The sequence below is a fragment of the Mirounga leonina genome, unplaced genomic scaffold (assembly GCF_011800145.1).
Source record: "Mirounga leonina isolate KUSES-001 unplaced genomic scaffold, KU_Mleo_1.0 Mir_129, whole genome shotgun sequence".
In the NCBI taxonomy this organism is placed as follows: Eukaryota; Metazoa; Chordata; class Mammalia; order Carnivora; family Phocidae; genus Mirounga; species Mirounga leonina.
In genome coordinates this window covers 5,928,157-5,946,464 of record NW_023270323.1, presented here as the reverse complement: position 1 = coordinate 5,946,464, position 18,308 = coordinate 5,928,157, and the positions used below count along the sequence as shown (strand labels likewise).

The 18,308-nt window shown below is 32.9% G+C and overlaps 1 protein-coding gene across 1 annotated transcript in view; it reads left to right on the top strand.

Annotated features, from left to right (window-relative positions):
- Positions 1–18,308, top strand: part of GRID2 (glutamate ionotropic receptor delta type subunit 2) — a 1,404,204-nt gene that overhangs the window by 146,593 nt on the left and 1,239,303 nt on the right. The window lies entirely within an intron of this gene.

Below are 18,308 nucleotides of genomic sequence, written 5' to 3'. Positions count from 1 at the left end.
AAAAAAATTCTTAATGAGCAGTTTTATAAAGATCATATCATTTGTATAGATCACTGATTTGATAGATCACTGTATAGATGAGTTACCATCAGTTGGTGGATGACACATCAGAAATTTAGAACTTTCTCCCATCTTTCCAAGTTCTTAAATTATATTACAATGAAAAGTTTTCTTTGTAAAGTGCTAAAGGTATTTCTCAATGGAAGCAATACAATGAACTTTTTGGCAGCTCTCCTAGAAAAAAATCTGTCTAGCGTTTTTGGAAATGAGTAGGGAAAAATTATAAATAATCTAAAATAAACTCACATTAGAGACTTATATGTAATATTACACAGTATGTATTGGGAATTACATTTTTTCCATAATACCTTTAGGAAAGATATTATAGCTCTATAAGAACGGGAAATCATACTCCCATGAGAAATTTGGTATTAACATCCAATTCTACAAGGAAAAATCTTAAATAGTCTTACATATCAGTTTGGATCAATTTTATTTATTTATTTATTTATTTATTTATTTATTTATTTATTTTAAATTTTAATTCCAGTGTAGTTAACATATATGTTATATTAGTTTCAGGTGTAAAATACAGTAATTCAACAATTCCATATATCACCCAGTGCTCATCAGGATACGTGTACTCTTAATCCCCTTCACCTATTTCACCCATGCCCCCACGTACTCTGTAACCATCAGTTTGTTCTCTATAGTTAAGAGTCTGTTTCTTGGTTTGTCTCCACCTCCCCCCACTTTTGCTTTTTTGTTTTGTTTCTTAAATTCCACATATAAATGAAATCATATGATACTTGTCTTTCTTTGACTGGCTTATTTCACTTAGTACTATGGTCTGTAGATCCATCCATCTTACTGTAAATGGCGATTTCATTCTTTTTTTCATTCTTTTTTTATGGCTGGATAATATTCCATTATATTTATGTATATATATCTCACTACCACATGTTAATTATCTAAATGGACATTTGAGTTGCCTCCATATCTTGACTATTGTAAATAATACTGCAGTAAGCATAGGGTTGCACGTATCATTTTGAATTCAGGTTTTCTTATATTTTGGGTAAATACCCAGTAGTGCATTTACTAAATCATAGGGTAGTTCTATTTTTAATTTTTTGAAGAGCCTCCATACTGTCTTCCACGGTGACTGCACTAGTTTGTATTCCCACTAACAGTGTATGGTGGTTCTTATTTCTCCACATCATTACCAACTTTTGTTGTTTCTTATGTTTTTTGGAATCTATTTTAAAAGTAAAATCTTGTGAGAGACTCGTGGAGTTTGATCATGAAGAGGTCTTCTCTTCTTTCCACTAAATTTAAATGTGTAATATCGGTGTCTACTGAATACATTAGATACTATAGAGGTTGTAACTCGGAGAAAAGTCAGAGAACTCCAAGTCACTTGCATTAATGAAAAAGAAAAGGTATGTGTGAAATGTGGCTCTAGAAGCCACCTGGGTGGCTCAGTCGGTTAAGCATCCAACTTGATTTTGGCTCAGGTCACGATCTCAGGGTCCTGGATTGAGCCCCACATTGGGCTATCCCCCTAGTAGGGAGTCTGCTTGAGGATTCTCTCTCTCCCTCTCCCTCTGCTCCCCCCCCCAATAATTAAATAAATCTTTAAAAAAATAAAACAAAGGATCAAATATGTGTCTCACTTCTGGGATCTATGTCATGTATTAACAGTTATACTTTATGTGTGGAATAACGAACAATATGTAAATTACAGCAATATGTAAAGTACTGTACATTAATAAGAAATACAAGTTTATTTCTCACTATCTCTTTGATGGCTTGTTGTGATAACCCCCTAACTAGTCATCCTGTTTCCTTATCTTCTCCCTCTTATCTAAATTAGACACATTGTTGTTTTAAATCACAGATACATTAGGCAAGATTTGTGCCTAAAATCCTACAGTAGTTATCTTCTGCTTTATTTATTAGGCATTAATATATCCGCCTGTCTTTAACCTGTCTTTCTAGTGTTATTTTCCGCACTCCCTGCAACCAACATGAACCTCTTATTGTTGTCTGTATATATTCTATGTTTTACCTTCAGCCTTGTTCACATTATTCTCCCTGTTTTTATTTTCTCTTCCTCCTGTTTATCACCTCAATTTCTGACTATTTTTTAAAACCAAGTTCAAATGACTTGAACTCCATGAGCCCTTCCCTAATCCTGTCTTCTCTTCATCAAAGAATTCTCTATGATACATTAACTATGCTTTTTTTATAGCACTTGCCACATTTTCCATTGCATTATTTATGTCTATCTGCTAGATTATAAGGAACTTGAAGGCGAGGTTTATATCTCAGTCATTTAGCTCTGTGCCTTGTATAGTAAATATACCTAGAATGAATAAATAAATATGTAAAGGGAAATATATTACCTTCAAATGCATCAAGAGAATGCAGGCTTCATCCACATACACAAATCAAGTTGCGTATTTAGCTGACTTGAAGAAGAACTGTCTTATTACAGAGGAAAAGTATAATTTAGTATTCATTTACTTATTTATTCATTTAAATAATTTATTGAGCATCAGCTTTGGGCTAGGAGTATCATACAGGTACTTTGTAAATTCAAGATTGATGTGAATCTTTACCTGAGTTTCTCAGGAAACATGACATTTTCTTCTCAGAGAAGGTATAAGAATATATATTGAGAGAATGTGAAAGAAAGTATATCCAAAATTTAATTGGGATGAGCCTGTGTTAATCGGCATATAGGAGTTTGTGTTGAACTCTTGCCCCCTCTCCTTTAAAGAAATTTATCTACTACACATTTTTATTGCTTTGAAATAAAAATAATATTTCTGTCTTTGTAACATTGTTTTTGCAAATAATTTCAAAACCCAGAATAAATGAAGCTATTTTTCACTATGAGGTGATGACATAAAGGGAAATGATGAAATCACGCATGAACTACGTGGTTAGAAATAGCTGGAAGTACTTTCCTTTCAACATAATTGGTATATTTCAACTATGCCAAAAAGTTCTCCTGGCTAAAAATGATCATATCTTTTCATTTTTACATGAGAGTGAAATGTTTGTATCTTTAAATTTTTGTTCATTTTATTCCCCAAATAAAGTCTTAGGGAAGCAAAATTTTGCAAAATTATTCGTCTCAATGATATGCATGGTGACAACAGATGAATCAGTGAATCAGATGACCCAAGTTCTACTCCTGGGTCAGTCACTGAATTAAATCTGTGACCTTGGTCAATTCATCTAAATAGATTCTACCTCAAAAACCTTATCTGCAAAGTTTGGGGATTAGTCTTTAATGGTAATTTTTAAACTTCTCTGAGGAGTCACAGTGGTTCACAGTCTCTTTAGGAACTGCCTGGAAAGAAGGAGAGGCCTAGTGTGCTAAGTACTACCGTTTTTATACTTTTGTCTTCTATTTTATTATGTAATAAAATCCCTTTTACAGTAGATTACCTAGATTGAATGATTTCTATGTTTCATACATCAATAATTTCAATTAATTTTTACTTCTCTATGGAGCATGGATAGTTTCAGGTAAATGTAATTATCATTTAGTTCATTTTATTCCCTTATCAAACCTATATTGAGTTTGATACTACGTGTCTTGGTCTGTACCTAGTGTTTTGGAAATTCAGAGACCACAGAGTTCAAAATCTACTGGAGAAGATAGTCATAAATATCTAAGGAAAAAAACCTATGTGATAGGTGTTATGCCAGAAATGTGAATAAAATACCTTTGACGGGTATCAGCAGAAAGTATATGCTTCCTATGCTTCATGCACCTGGCAGTTAAAGAACCATAATAGGAAACTGATGCAAGTTTGTTTTAATTCCAGTGATTTCAGCTTCTATTTTGAAACTGAAGCACTTTTTATTTCAGGACCATTAATTTTAAAGTAGGTGCTTTATTTGAAGGAAGAAACATTATATTTGAAAACAATTTTTATTTTTTAAATCATTTATTCACATATAATTATATTACAATATGCCAAATTTTAACCTTTATGAAAAAAGAGTTAAAGCATATAAAAGTCCATAGGTTGTAAGAAGTATAGAGATCTTTATGACACAAGTATAAACATGGAAATTTTTATAATTTTTACAAATAATTTAGTATACATGTATGTCAAAGTCTAAGTGAAGTATGCATTGTGACATGAGCACTCTTAAATGTATATTAGCATAACTTAATATATTGCCAAATGTTAATGTTTAAACCATCCCTAAACACTGCTTACAATTTACTTTTAGTATTTACTTAAACAACCTCAAAGTAAAAAGTACCACTGCATGAAAAAAGAAATATGAAAGTCTTATTATTTTGCTTTCCAGAATTCTAGGTTTTGGTTGATTACCCATGTTAATTATTATATTGTCTTTTTCCCTTTCTATTCTTTTTTCTTTGAACATTAAGCTTTGTCCTCCCCCAAATGTGAATATATACACCTTGCCTACCCTAGATTTTATTCTGTGTTAACTGAAATATATATTCATTTGTGATGGTTAATTTTATGTGTCAATGCAGATAGGTCATGATACTCAGATATTTAGTCAAACATTATTATAGATGTTTCTGTGAAAGCAGTTTTTAGATGAGGTTAACACTTCAATCAGTAAACTTTGAATAAAGCAAATTATCCTTCATATTGTGGGTGGACCCCATCCAATCAGTTGAAGGGCTTCATAGGAAAAAAATGATCTTCAGTGAAGTAGAGGGAATTCTGCCAGTATATCACCTCTGGACTCAGATTGCAACTGTTCCATTGGTTTTCATCTTTCTGGCCTACCTAGCATGTTTTGGACTTGTTAAGTTTCTATAATTGAGTGAGCCAATTCCTTAAAGTCAGTCAATCAATCAGTCTCTCTCTCCATATCCAGTGTGTGTGTGTGTGTGTGTGTGTGTGTGTGTGTGTGTTACTTACTATATGTATATATCTCCTGTTGGTTCTGTTTCTCTGAGGAGCCCTGAACGCTTTAAGGCCTAGAAGGTACTGACCATATTATAGTAGTTTGAACAAAAATTTTGGCCTAAGGCAGAAAATAACTCCATTTATATGTAATGTGATACAGTGATGGTAGATGTTGAAAAGGCAAATATGGTATGGTCAAGATAATAGAGTGAACAGATATTCTTCCAGAGGCACGACAGGCCTGGATATTGTACAAAAGTTCCCGACCTCTATGATGGGTGACAAAATTTGAGAACTACTAACATATCCATCTGGAATGGAGAAAAATTAACTTCAGTAATATATAACACTTACAATGGTTATTTATGATCATTATTAGGTTCTTAAGTTTAGTTCCAAATCATTTTACAAATACTGTCGCTGTTTTTCCTTTCTTTTGTCTTGTTTTGACTTCTAGTGGAAATACAATTATCATAGGCCTTTGAAAGCCTAGAATAAGTGGGGCTTATTTGAAATTCGGAATTCTTTGAATCTGAAATATATTTCCTGAAAGTTTTTCTAGAACTAGTAAAATTGTACACTAACCTCATTATTTTGTTATTTTTTTAAAAAGATTTTATTTATTTATTAGAGAGAGAGAGGGAGAGAGAGGTAGTGAGAGAGAGCATGAGCAGGGACAGGGGAGAGGGAGAACCAGGCTCCCCAATGAGCAGGGAGCCCAATATGAGGCTCGATCCCAGGACCCTGAGATCATGACCTGAGCCAAAGGCAGATGTCCAGCTGACTGAGCCACCCAAGATGCCCCTATTTTGTTCTTTTTAAAAATATATGATATTAAAAAAAAGGAGAGAGAATAATCTAGGAAAAAAGTGCACATCAGGCAGCCAATTTTTTTGTTATCAAGAGTTTAATATATTGGATCTCCTATTCTAAAAAAGAATATTACATTAAGAAACTTTTGAAGCTCAATATACACACCTCCCTGATCCATTTTCCTCCTTTATTCCTCATACCTATTTTACCATATATGTATTTATCATAAATATTTATCTATTATTTTACATTTAAAAATTTTATATGTGTGATAGAGCCTACTTGGTATTTATATAACTTACTTTTTTCAGTTAATATTTTTTGATGTTTGCCATCATTGTGTACATAAGTTTGGTTTATGCACTTTCATTGAAATAGAACATTTACTTTTTTACTTTTCAAAGATACAAGTATTTTACTATCTTGTGGATCTATGTTTTATATACATATTTATATACCATATTTATAATTTGTTCTAACACAATTTACACAGTTTTACTGAATATTCTTTGTGCATGTCTTTGTAAAAATAATATTTTAATGAGTGTTCTTCACATATCTCATTCAATAGTGAGATTTTAAGGTGCTCATCAATTTTTAAGCTTTTAAAAAATGTTTGAGTCCTTTAAAATATTTTCTTAATATTTTAGAAAAATTATATGATGCAAGTCTTGAAACCTACACTAGTTTTCCCAGAAAATTACATGTACTTACACACTGAAGCATTAGACCTACTTTCTTCTACCTTACAGATATGGAGGTAAAAGTAGAGTTTGAGCATGTGGAACTTCCTACAGAACTCAGCCAAGGAGTATACTATGTTAAATATCCATCATGTTAGTTTACATGTTTTCTAACGTAATAAAGCAGATGTTTTAAAGTAAAACATTTAATCAGGTGTATTTGTCATCTTTTCTAGCCAAAAGCTCCAAGAAATATAAAATGAGGAATGATCACAAATACCCTCCATATGTCTTTTTCCTAAGAAATCAAATACTCTTCCAGTATAGAAAGCCATAAAACCTAAAATTACACTTTTATTTCCTTCCTTATCTCTGACATACACTTTCTACAGGAAGCTTTTGAAGTTATTTTTGTTTTTCATATTGATAAATTTAAAATTTAAATCCAATTATATCAAACCCCAACTAAGTCTTAGTCTCTTCTCTAGGTGCTTTACATATGTATCTGATTATATCTAGTATTTAATCCCAAGGAAGCTTTGAATGATTGTGTGTGGTGGCTTTTATTTTTTTTAATTTAAATTCAATTAGCTAGCATATAGTACATCATTAATTTTTGGTGTAGTGTTCAATGATTCATTAGTTGCGAGTAGCACCCACTTTTCATTACATCACGTGCCCTCCTTAATGCCTATCACCCTGTTACCTCATCCCCCCACCCACCTCCCCTCTAGCAACCCTCAGTTTGTTTCCTGGAGTCAAGAGTCTCTCATAGTTTATCTCCCTCTCTGATTTCTTCCCATTCAGTTTTCCCTCCCTTCCCCTATGATTCTCTGTACTATTTCTTATATTCCACTTATGAGTGAAACCATATGATAATTGTCTTTCTCTGATTGACTTATTTTGCTTAGCATAGTATCCGTCAGTTCTATGTAAATGGTAGGTATTCATCCTTTCTGATGGCTGAGTAATATTCCATTGTATATAGGAACCCTATCTTCTTTACCCATTCATCTGTTGGACATCTCGGCTCCTTCCACAGTTTGACTCTTGTGGACACTGCTGCTATGAACATTGCTGCTATTGTGGACATTGCCGCTATGAACAGTACAGGTGCCCCTTCTTTTCACTACATTTGTATCTGTGGGGTAAATACCCAGTAGTGCAATTGCTGAGTCAAAGGGTAGCTCTATTTTCAACTTTTTGAGGAACCTCCATGCTGTTTTCCAGAGTGGCTGTACCAGCTTGCATTCCCACCAACAGTGTAAGAGGGTTCCCCTTTCTCCACATTCTCAGCAATATTTGTTGTTCCCTATCTTGTTAATTTCAGCCATTCTAACTGGTGTAAGGTGGTATCTCATTGTGGTTTTGATTTGTATTTCCTTGATGACAAATGATGTGGAGCATTTTTTCATGTGTCTCTTGGGCATTTGTATGTCTTCTTTGGAGAAGTGTCTGTTTATGTCTTCTGCCCATTTCTTGACCGGATTATTTGTTTTTTGGCTGTTGAGTTGGATAAGTTCTTTATAGATTTTGGATACTAGCCCTTTATTTGATATGTCATTTGCAAATATCTTCTCCCATTCCATAGGTTTGTTTTATTTTATTTTGAGTGTTGTTTAAATTTTGCTTATGGTCACCTGTATAGATGGGGTAGTTAATTTTCATTTCATATTTTTAATACATTAAAGCAGATTTGACACAGTGATTATTTTCCAAAGGGAGCACATCTCATGCTAAATTAGCAGGGAGTTTGTAGGTATTCTTCCCAAGGAAAAGGTTCATCAGCTTAGAAGTGTGTTATTCAACTCTGTGTTTTTTTTAACCATACCACTGAGATTTTATGTTGTACCTTCTGTAGCTGAAATTTTTGTATATTGTGGGAATCTCTGTACAGATTAAATGTCCTATTATTTAGGGCATTACAAAATATAGAAATGATTTATGTATTCATGTAGTAATAAGCATTACTCGAGAACATAGTACTTTACTTTATGAACACATAATTCGTTTAGGGCTCCTGGCCAGGGGTTTGAAAAACAGAGCAAATGAATTTTTGTTTTCCCTCTGTGAAGGTCAATAAATAGCAGTTTATAATTACAACTCACAATACTCACATCACTAAATTAAAAGTGTATTATGGTTGATTTTGAACACTGCAATTGTCTACCCATCACAATCTGGCAAGGAGAAAGCTTTAACTTTAATTGTACTACTATACTCAAGCAGGATTCTTGACCTTTCCTATCACAGTGTTTGCTATTTGGGATAGATATAGTGGGAACAAGTCAACTTTGTTTCACTCTGTCATTGTTTAAAAATATCATAAATTAAAAAGGGTCTTTGTGTGGCTGTTGATTTTTTTCTAACAACCCTTAGCTGGAAGCAAATATATATTTTTGCTTAAGAATAAAATTAAGGTTTTCAATTTGTGCTGAAGGTCACCATTCAACACCAAAATATTTTTGTTGTTATTTTCTGAAAACTCAAGAAAGAGAATTGGTTAAGGATAGGGAAGTGGCTTGCTACTTAGGGAGATGATATTCTATAGTTTTTAATTTAAGGTCTTCCCTGACCAAGATATATTCCTAAAATAGTTATTTTCTTATACTTTGAGTTAAATAATTAAATTATCTTGCTTAAAAAAATGTAAAATATGTGAATACTTCTTCATAGAACACTCTTAAGTCATTCTTGATGTATCACTGAAGGTCTCACAGACCAAAGATGAAGCCAGTGAGACCTGTTCTGCAGATACGTATGGCTACGCAAGTGTATTGAGATGTCTGACAAAGCTCTCATTTCTGTTGAGACGCATAAAGATCAGAATAAATAGATGCACCTTTATTATAAGGGACACAATTTTCTCTGGTTCAAATTTGGACAGATTTAAATTTCAATTTTTATGTAAATCCATGTTTATATAAGAGATAGAAATAAATTTGTAGCATTATAAAATAAATCATAATATATTGTTTATAAAAATAACTATAATATTTCTATTAATTTTTCAAGGCTCTTATTAAATGATCTTGATTACATATGCCTTTACTGTGAAAGTCAATGATTCTAAAATGTAGTAACTAGTTACTGTAAAGTTCTCATTTAAAACTGATAGTGTTTCATTTCCTAATTCTGTTTTCAGAATTCAAGGTCAGAAACTATTGTCAATCTAGATGTTGTAAATTATTCTCTCAAACTGAGGTTTTTGCCCTCATCCACTTAGAATTTTCTTTCAAGATTCTTGCTTGTAAAATCATTTGTATTTTTTCTACGCCATTAAATTGTAAACTCACTCTTCCTGTAGAAACCCTCACTTGGGATATTGATGTATACTTAAGTACACAGATCCATCTCACTGAATTTATGTATACAGAATAAATTTTACCATCACAGAGTTTTGTCTGAAACTTTTGAACCACAGTATTTATGAGAATAATTTAACTTAATTAGGTATTATTTTTAATCATTCATATGTATCTTTTGGAAAATAAAGCAAAAAAAAAGTCTGGGGGTGCCTGGGTGGCTCAGTCCTTAAGCGTCTGCCTTCGGGTCAGGTCATGATTCCAGGGTCCTGGGATCGAGCCCCACATCAGGCTCCCTGCTTGGCGGGAAGCCTTCTTTTCCCTCTCCCACTCCCCCCCTACTTGTGTTCCCTCTCTCACTGTCTCTCTCTCTGTCAAATAAATAAATAAAATCTTTAAAAAAAAAAAAGTCTGTGGTAAGTTTAACAACAGTGAGTCTTAACTCTAAGATCAATAGAAATTAGGGACTTGGACAAATGTGTATTCAAAGCTGAGTTATCAAATCCACTTCACTGAAATTGTCAATAGTGATTTACAAAAATGAGCTGAAGGTCACTCTTCATTTATTCACTTCTATATTGATTTTTCTTCTTCTTATACCTGTTCTCACACAGCTTCTTTTTGTTTAAAGAACTTTATATTAAAAAGTCAGAAATACTAGGACTTAAGCCTCCTATTGTTAATTTTAAGAGGAATTTAACTCTTTCTTGTCTATCTTCCTTCCATAATGAGAAGTGGGATACTAGATGTTAGATTCATTGAGGTCTGATGATTCTACTGGTCCCAGTCTCCATCTTAGAGTCTTACCTTACTACCTCTATTTGTTTCTTTTTCTTTTCTTTTTTTTTTTAACCCATTTGCTACTTTCTTCAGCTTCTCTTCCATTTAAATGCTGCTTCCCTTGCCCCACCCCCACCATTTATATGATGTCACTTTCAGTGACCATTCCTCACCCCATTCTCGAACATTCATAAAATATCCTTTCCTAAGTTGTGGAGCATATGATCTTCCTCTCATCTCTATCATTCCTTCCTATTCTATCATATAGTCTATAATCTGTCTATAATGAAGAAGTTAAGAATTAGGGCTGTTGTAGCAAGAACCAAAGGAATGAGAAAGAGTGGAAATAGCATAGCTCTGGTTGAAACTGCTTTAATTATGCCCTTTATGTTAGCAACACCTTACTCCCTCTTTATGCTAAGAGGGTTTTTACTACATTCTCTTCCCTGTCCTAACCCCATTTCAGACAGAGGCTCATCTCAGTTCAGTTAAGAGGAAGAAAGACTGTTCTCTTTAATGTTAGACATAAAGCTGTAGCCCTTCATACCAGAAAGGTTTTAGTAGGTATATTAACTTGTTGTTCTATGTACTTTAGCACAGTCTAGATGAATTAAGACAATATATTTAACTATTTTCTTCTGATGACAAAACAATATAATGCCTACTAGCACTGTCACTGTGTATAAATTTTAAGAGTGTCAGAACACCTTAAAAAAAAAAAGGCAGTGTGTAAATCCAGCATATTATCTTCAGATCAACTACCATTTGATAGTGTGTGTCAAGCTCCAAGGAATCAAAAATGAAGAAGACAAGTTCATTGATCTCAAGGAGTTTACAGTCTTATAGAGGAGCTAGAAATGTAAACACATAAATAGTAAAAAGGATTGATTTTTTTAAAAATAGGAGCATATATAAAATAGAGCAATTGTATAGAAAAGTGCCTAATTCTCATAGGAAGCTAAAGCAAGTACTTAAAAAAGTAAACTCTCCTGGGCAGAATGTTGAGGGATAAGTAGGACTATTTGTCAAAAAAGGAGTGGAGAGGGAGGTGAAGGAAATTTTAGGCAGAGAGAACACATACAAATTCAAGAAGACATTATTTAATTAATAACAATATTTTAATTCATTAAAGTGTGTTTTTTGAGATGGGATTACATATATGCCAAACAAGAAAATGCCATACTGCTGCCATAAGGTATCATTTTACCAGATTGCTTGATTTGTTTGCTCATTGTTATTATGGAAATAATGTTAAAAAATTATTTACATAGAGTTATAATTTACCAGCAGCAAATAAAAAACTCCTAGGGATGTGAATGATGGGGCAATTTTCTTTGGAGTTTCATCAAAATCTTCATTGAGGAAGAGCTTACATTCCTCTAGTTGGATCTTTCCTTTTAAAAGTATCTAATTAGGTATTTGTTTGCAGTTCATAAAGCATCATAATCTTGTTTGTTTGGAAACCTTGTTTGACATGTCCTTCTGTTTAGTCTTGGTATTAAATTAGGTGCCAATAGAATAAATAATGAGATTGTGAGATGTTAATACCAAGATCAGTTCAGTTTTCTACCCATTTCCACTAATGTGAAAAGCCTCTAACACATTTGCATAAATCTTGAGTTATAAATGGGGTAATAACCAAAATTACAAATTTTACTACTTTACCTCTCTTAGGCAATAGACAATATGGACAAAAAGAAAGATCCTGTACAGGCAGAGGTTGACACCCTCACAAAATCCTTTTGTATTATTTTTATCACTTTTATTTTCATTGCTTTTCAGAATTTTTGTGTGGATTTACACTTATTTTTCTTTTTAAAAATGAGTCTTGCACTTTTTTCTTTATTTTTCAGATTCTTCCTTCTATTAATTTTTTTTCTATATTTTGCTCCTTCTTCCAACCCTCTTTTTTTTTTTAATTAATGTATTTATTTGTCAGAGAGAGAGCACAAGCGGGGGGAGTGGCAGACAGAGGGAGAGGGACAAGCAGGCTCCCTGCTGAGCAAGGAGCCAGATGTGGGACTTGATCCCAGGACTCTGGGATCATGACCTGAGCTGAAGGCAGATGCTTAACTGACTGAGCCATCCAGGTGTCCCCCAACCCTCTTTTTTATGTTAAGCTTATTTTTCTGTTAAACCAATTAGACCATTTAGCTTTTAAAATGTATTCTACATTCTCTAAATTGTTAATATCTATGAAACTAGGCTTAAACTGGCCCCGATTTTTTTCATCTTGTATAACTGAGTTTTTAGAAGTAATCTAAGAGCTTAATTAGTATGTCTTGGAAATGGGTGATGTAAAAAAATCATATTAAAGCTGCATGAATGATGAGAAATGTAAACTTACCTATGAGTATATGAAAATTTGACCCAAAGAAGAACTAGATTGTCAGTAATATATGTAGATCATAGAGATTGTAATGAACCCAGGGTATGTCAGCTTTTATCTAAACTAAGAAGGATAGGTTAATTCATCCACCCAATACAAACTAAAATATAGTTATATACTACAAGCATTGTTACCATGTTCTGGAGCTAGATACAAAAATATTGTTATTTAACATTTATTGAGTGTTTATTATATAGCAGTTATCATTTAAAGGCTTTCATCATTGGGTAATAATAAGTTTTCAATAACCACCTTGAATAGTTATAATTTGCTCAAGTTTTGAGGTCAGAACATTAAAATTTAGCGAAATGAAACGACTACTGAAGTCAATCAGCTAGTAGTTGAAGAACTTGGACTGGATCCTAGTTCTATCAAAGCCCATGTCCACTACCTAATGTACTTTAGAAGCTCCACTTACCCAAAATATTTGGTTATATATTAACCAATTGGGAGAATTCCTAACCAAGGAGACTTATTCCTTGGAAAATATTTTCTTTAGTTTCCAGTTATTTTACATTCTATTTCCAAAAACAGTTGTAAGAGAATGAAAGGCTTGTTTTTTGTTATAGCATCCACTTCCAGTATTGGGACAACCCAGTGAGAAGGGGGTTGGACAGATTGATACTGGGTCAGGAGAAGAGTTACAGGAAAAAGGCACACGCAAACAGCAAAACCAAACAAAAGAAATGAAAACCAAAACCACAACAAAAATACAAAATCTTAGAGAGTAATTCCAAATCCATCAGCTTTGAGGTCCCCTTAATTTTTATTTTTTTGAAGGCATGATTAAAAATAAGAGTTAATGAGAGATGTTTGGTGGCAATAAAGCAAACCTAGGAAGGCTTAGTCATAGAGAAGAGTTCATTGCTCTCTGAAGTATTTTCACAATAATAAGGGCTAAAATTACTTTAATAAGAATAAAATTTGAAAATGCAGTTATATTAATAAATTAAGGAGACACTGGTTTCATTATAGTCTAGGAGATAACATTATATATACACAAAATATTTAGTTCATAATATATTCCAAACTTACTGAAAGCAGAGATAATGTCATAGATATATTAAAATTTTGCTTAGAAGCCTTTTATAAACACAAGTGCCAAATATTTTAACCCAAATAAGGTTATTGGCATTTCTAAAGGCTCTAAGTATCCTAAGTTATAATTGGATGTGGACCTTGAGTTTAGGAGACAATTTTCCCTGAATACTAAATTTCTCTCTTCTTTATCAGCTTAAAAATGAAAACTTCCAAATAAAACTTCCAAAAAGATAGGGAGAGGGAGGCAAATATTTTCGCTTTAACTTTAACCTCCAGTAGAAAAATAACTCCTCAAATGTGGCCCAAGAGTAATTCAATATTTTGACTTAAAAAATAATACCATTTGGTTTTTAAAAATAATACCAATAATTAAGCTTTAAAGTAATGCAACCCTTATTCGTTTTTGAAAAAGAGAGAGACAAATTGATTTCAGTATTGTCAAAGGAAGCCCTCATCCCTCTTTAATTAGGGACTATTATTTATGCAGTCTTTCTAAGTATAAAGAATTGGCTGGAATTCTTAGAGGTTTGCCACAGCCTAACCACGGAATAAAGTCTTATACCAAACTGAAATGTATTAGAAAGAGAAAAAGGGTCTTTAAGCAAAAATTGGCTAAGATAGTTCAGAATTACGAAACTACTAATGTCTCATAGGTGAGCAGAATTTACACTTATTGTGTGTTAGCTGTGACTCATAGCATATAGACATTATCTCTAAAGCATCAAACAAGAATGATCAATAAGATTTTTCAAGTTTTACAGATTTAAAATAGTGATCTGAAACAGACCTTTCAGATTATGTAAATCAGTGGTATTCACTGCTTCACTGGAATACTGTTCAATTTTGAGAAACATATACTTCAATTTTGTTAATTAATACTCTCCATGTACAGTATTCCTAGAACATCTTTTAAGTAGATGTGTAGTATGTTGTTGCATTGGGCACAAATCCTGGCAGTAAATAGCAAAATGCAATGGTAAGGTCAAGACAGTTTCAAGGAAAGAAAACATATTTCCTGGAACATATGAGAACTTCACCATTTGTGTATATAACAGAGCAATATAAGGGCAAAATGACACAGTAGAAAGACAAGGAAATGGAATGTTCAATGTAGATTGTTTAAAAATTACTGTGTGGTATTGGAATAAGAAAGGATTGTGCTTTAATTATTGTTGATCTACAAAGAATTTTGTTGGTGATTCTTTAATTCCTCCAGTTGCCCAGTACTAAAAACCAATACTCCAAAATGTTCCATAAATCCAGACAAGGCTGAGGACCAATGATCTTGTACAGCCCTTTCACTGAAGGCTTGAATGGTTCAGTGATTTAACTGTAGTCAGTGAGCCAGTCATTACAAAACCAGAACTAGAACACAGATCTCTTGTGTTTTTACCTGCTCTGCTTTCTTCCATGCCATGCTGCATAATATGAAGATAGTTGTAACATTTGTGGGTTTTTTTTTTTTTTTTTAGGTGTCAGGTGGATTTTTTTTTAACTCTAACTGGTAAGATTTTTGCAACAGTCATAAATGACCAACAGAATCAGTCAAAATAATTTACATGTGCATTTTAACAGCTTTATCATGATATACATGACATACAGTAAACTGTACATATTTAAATTGTACGATTTGTACATTTGTTGTATGTATGAACCATAATAACCATCAAGATAATGATTATCTCCCCCACATCAATTCTCATTTGCTTCTTTGTAGTTCCTCCCTCCCACATTTCTTGTTTGCAAACTCCAGCCCCAGGCAAATGTTGATTATCTTGTCACTACATTAGTTTGCATTTTCTAGACTTCTATATATGGAATCATACACTATATATTCCATTTTGGTCTTGCTTCTTTAACTCAGCCATAATATTATGGCATCTATATTTCAGGGTTTATCAGTAGTTCATTGTTTTTTTTATTGCTGAGTAGTATTCCATCATATGAATATACAAACTTTTTTTTTTTAACCTATTCATAAATTGCTGGGCATTTGGATTGTTTCTAGTTTTTAATTATTAGAAATTAAGCCTCTATGACCATTATTATTCAAGTCTTTGTATGGATATATGCTTTTATAAATTCTGGGTAAAGACTTAGAAGTGGAACAGCTGGTTCATATATAATAAATATATGTTTAACTTTTAAAAAACTGCCAATTTGTTTTCTAAAATAGTTATACCATTTTACTCACTCACTGGTAGTATATGAGAGTCCCAATTGTTCTACATCTTCAGCAATGCTTTATGTGTCATTAAATAAAATATTTTATACATTGAAACATGTGCATAGTAGTGTCTCGTTGTGGTTTTAATTTGCATTTCTCTAATGACTAATGATGTTGATCAGTTTATCTCTTTGATCTGTTCAACCTTGTATCCTGAAACCTTGCAAAAACTTTTTAGTTTTAGTGGCTTTTGTGTAGATTCTGTTGGATTTTCTTCATAGATGATAATCATATCTACTGGTAAATCAAATTTTATTTCTTCAATATTGGATGACATTTTTTCTAGTTTATTGGATCAGCTAATATCTCTAGGACAATGTTGAGTGGAAGTGATGAGAGTGAACGTTCTTGACATGTTCCTGATCTTTTTTTTTTTTTAAAGATTTTATTTATTTATTTGAGAGAGAGAGTGAGCAAGAGAGAGAGAGCACACAAGCAGGGAGAGCAACAGGCAGAGGGAGAAGCAGGCTCCCCTCTGAGCAAGGAGCCTGATGCGGGACTTGATCCCAGGACCCTGGGATCATGACCTGAGTCGAAGGCAGACGCTTAACCGACTGAGCCACCCAGGTGTCCCAGACATGTTCCTGATCTTAACAGTCATCACCATTAAGTATAATATTAGCTGTAGATTTTTCATACATGGTGTTTTCAGGTTCAGGCATTTTCCTTTTATTTCTAGGTTCCTCAGAATTTTAACCTAGAATTGGTCTGTCATGGTAAAGATTCTGTATTAACTTGACAGGAATGTGTGTTGTGCTGTTGTTCGTTGATGTGTCAGTTTGGGTAACAGTGATGTTCAAGTCTTTTACATCTTTATTGAATTCCTGTATGTATGTTCTATCAATTATTGTGAGAGAGGTGTTGAGATTTCTTTCTATAATTGTAGAATTGTCGTCTTCTCTTTGAAGTCCAGTCTGGTTTTGTTGTATGTGTTTTTGCAGATCTGTTGCTAAATATTTACAATTTTTTGTTCTCCTGCTTTGCCCCCTTTAATCACTGTGAGGTGGTCTTCTCTATATCTGGTAATAATAATTTGTTCAGGAAAGGTAATATTCTTTGTTCAGAAATTTACTTTGCCTGATATTAATATAGTCAATCCAGTTTTGCTTTGATTAGCACAAGCACAGTATCTTGTTTTGCATTCTTTTATTATAACATATTTGTATTTTTGTGTTTAAAGTATATGTCTTATAAGCAGCATATAATTGGATGTTGCTTTTTAAAACTCTTAATCCAGGGTGCTTGGATGGCTCAGTTGGTGAAGCATCTGCCTTCAGCTCAGGTCATGATCCTCATGGTCCTGGGATCCAGCCTGGCATCAGGCTCCTTGCTCAGCAGGAAGCCTGTTTCTCCCACTGCCTGCAGCTCCCCCTGCTTGTGCACTCTCTCTCTGACAAATAAATAAATAAAATCTTTAAAAAAATAAAAAATAAAAATCTTAATCCGATCTAAATGTTTCTGTCTTTTAATTTGGTTAACATCATTTGTATTTAAAGTGGTTTTGATATGATTGAATTTAAATCTACCATCCTGCTATTTCTTTTCTGTTTGTTTTCTTGTTTTGCTTCCTTTTGGATTAATTGAGCATTTGTTTTGATTCTTTGTTGCCTTTTGGTTGACTTATTTATTGACTTTATTGTATTATTTTAGAGGTTGCTTTAGGATTTAATAGTATTCATATTTAACTTATCAAAGTTAACCTTCAAGTGATATTACAGCTCTTTAAAATAGTATAGAAATCTGATATCATTGTTCCCCCATTTCTTCTTTCATGGCCTGTGTGTTATTGTTGCCATATATTTTACTTCTGGTTATGTTAAAACCCCACACTACATCATTATTTTTCTCTTTAGTCAATTGTGTTATAAAGACCTTTAATATGAAATATATGTTATATTTATCCACATATTTTTCATTCCTAAGGCTCTTCCTTCACTTGTGCCAGTCCATACTTATATTTGGATCATTCTCTTTATACCTGGAGGTCTGCCTGGTGATTAATTTTTAAATCTTTTGCATATAATGTCTTGATTTTAGTTTTATTTTTGAATTATTTTTACTGGGTAAAAAAATCATTAGTTGACAGTTTCTTTTTCAGTACTTTAAAAATGTTGATCCATTGTCTTCTGGCTTGCATTGTTTCTGATGATA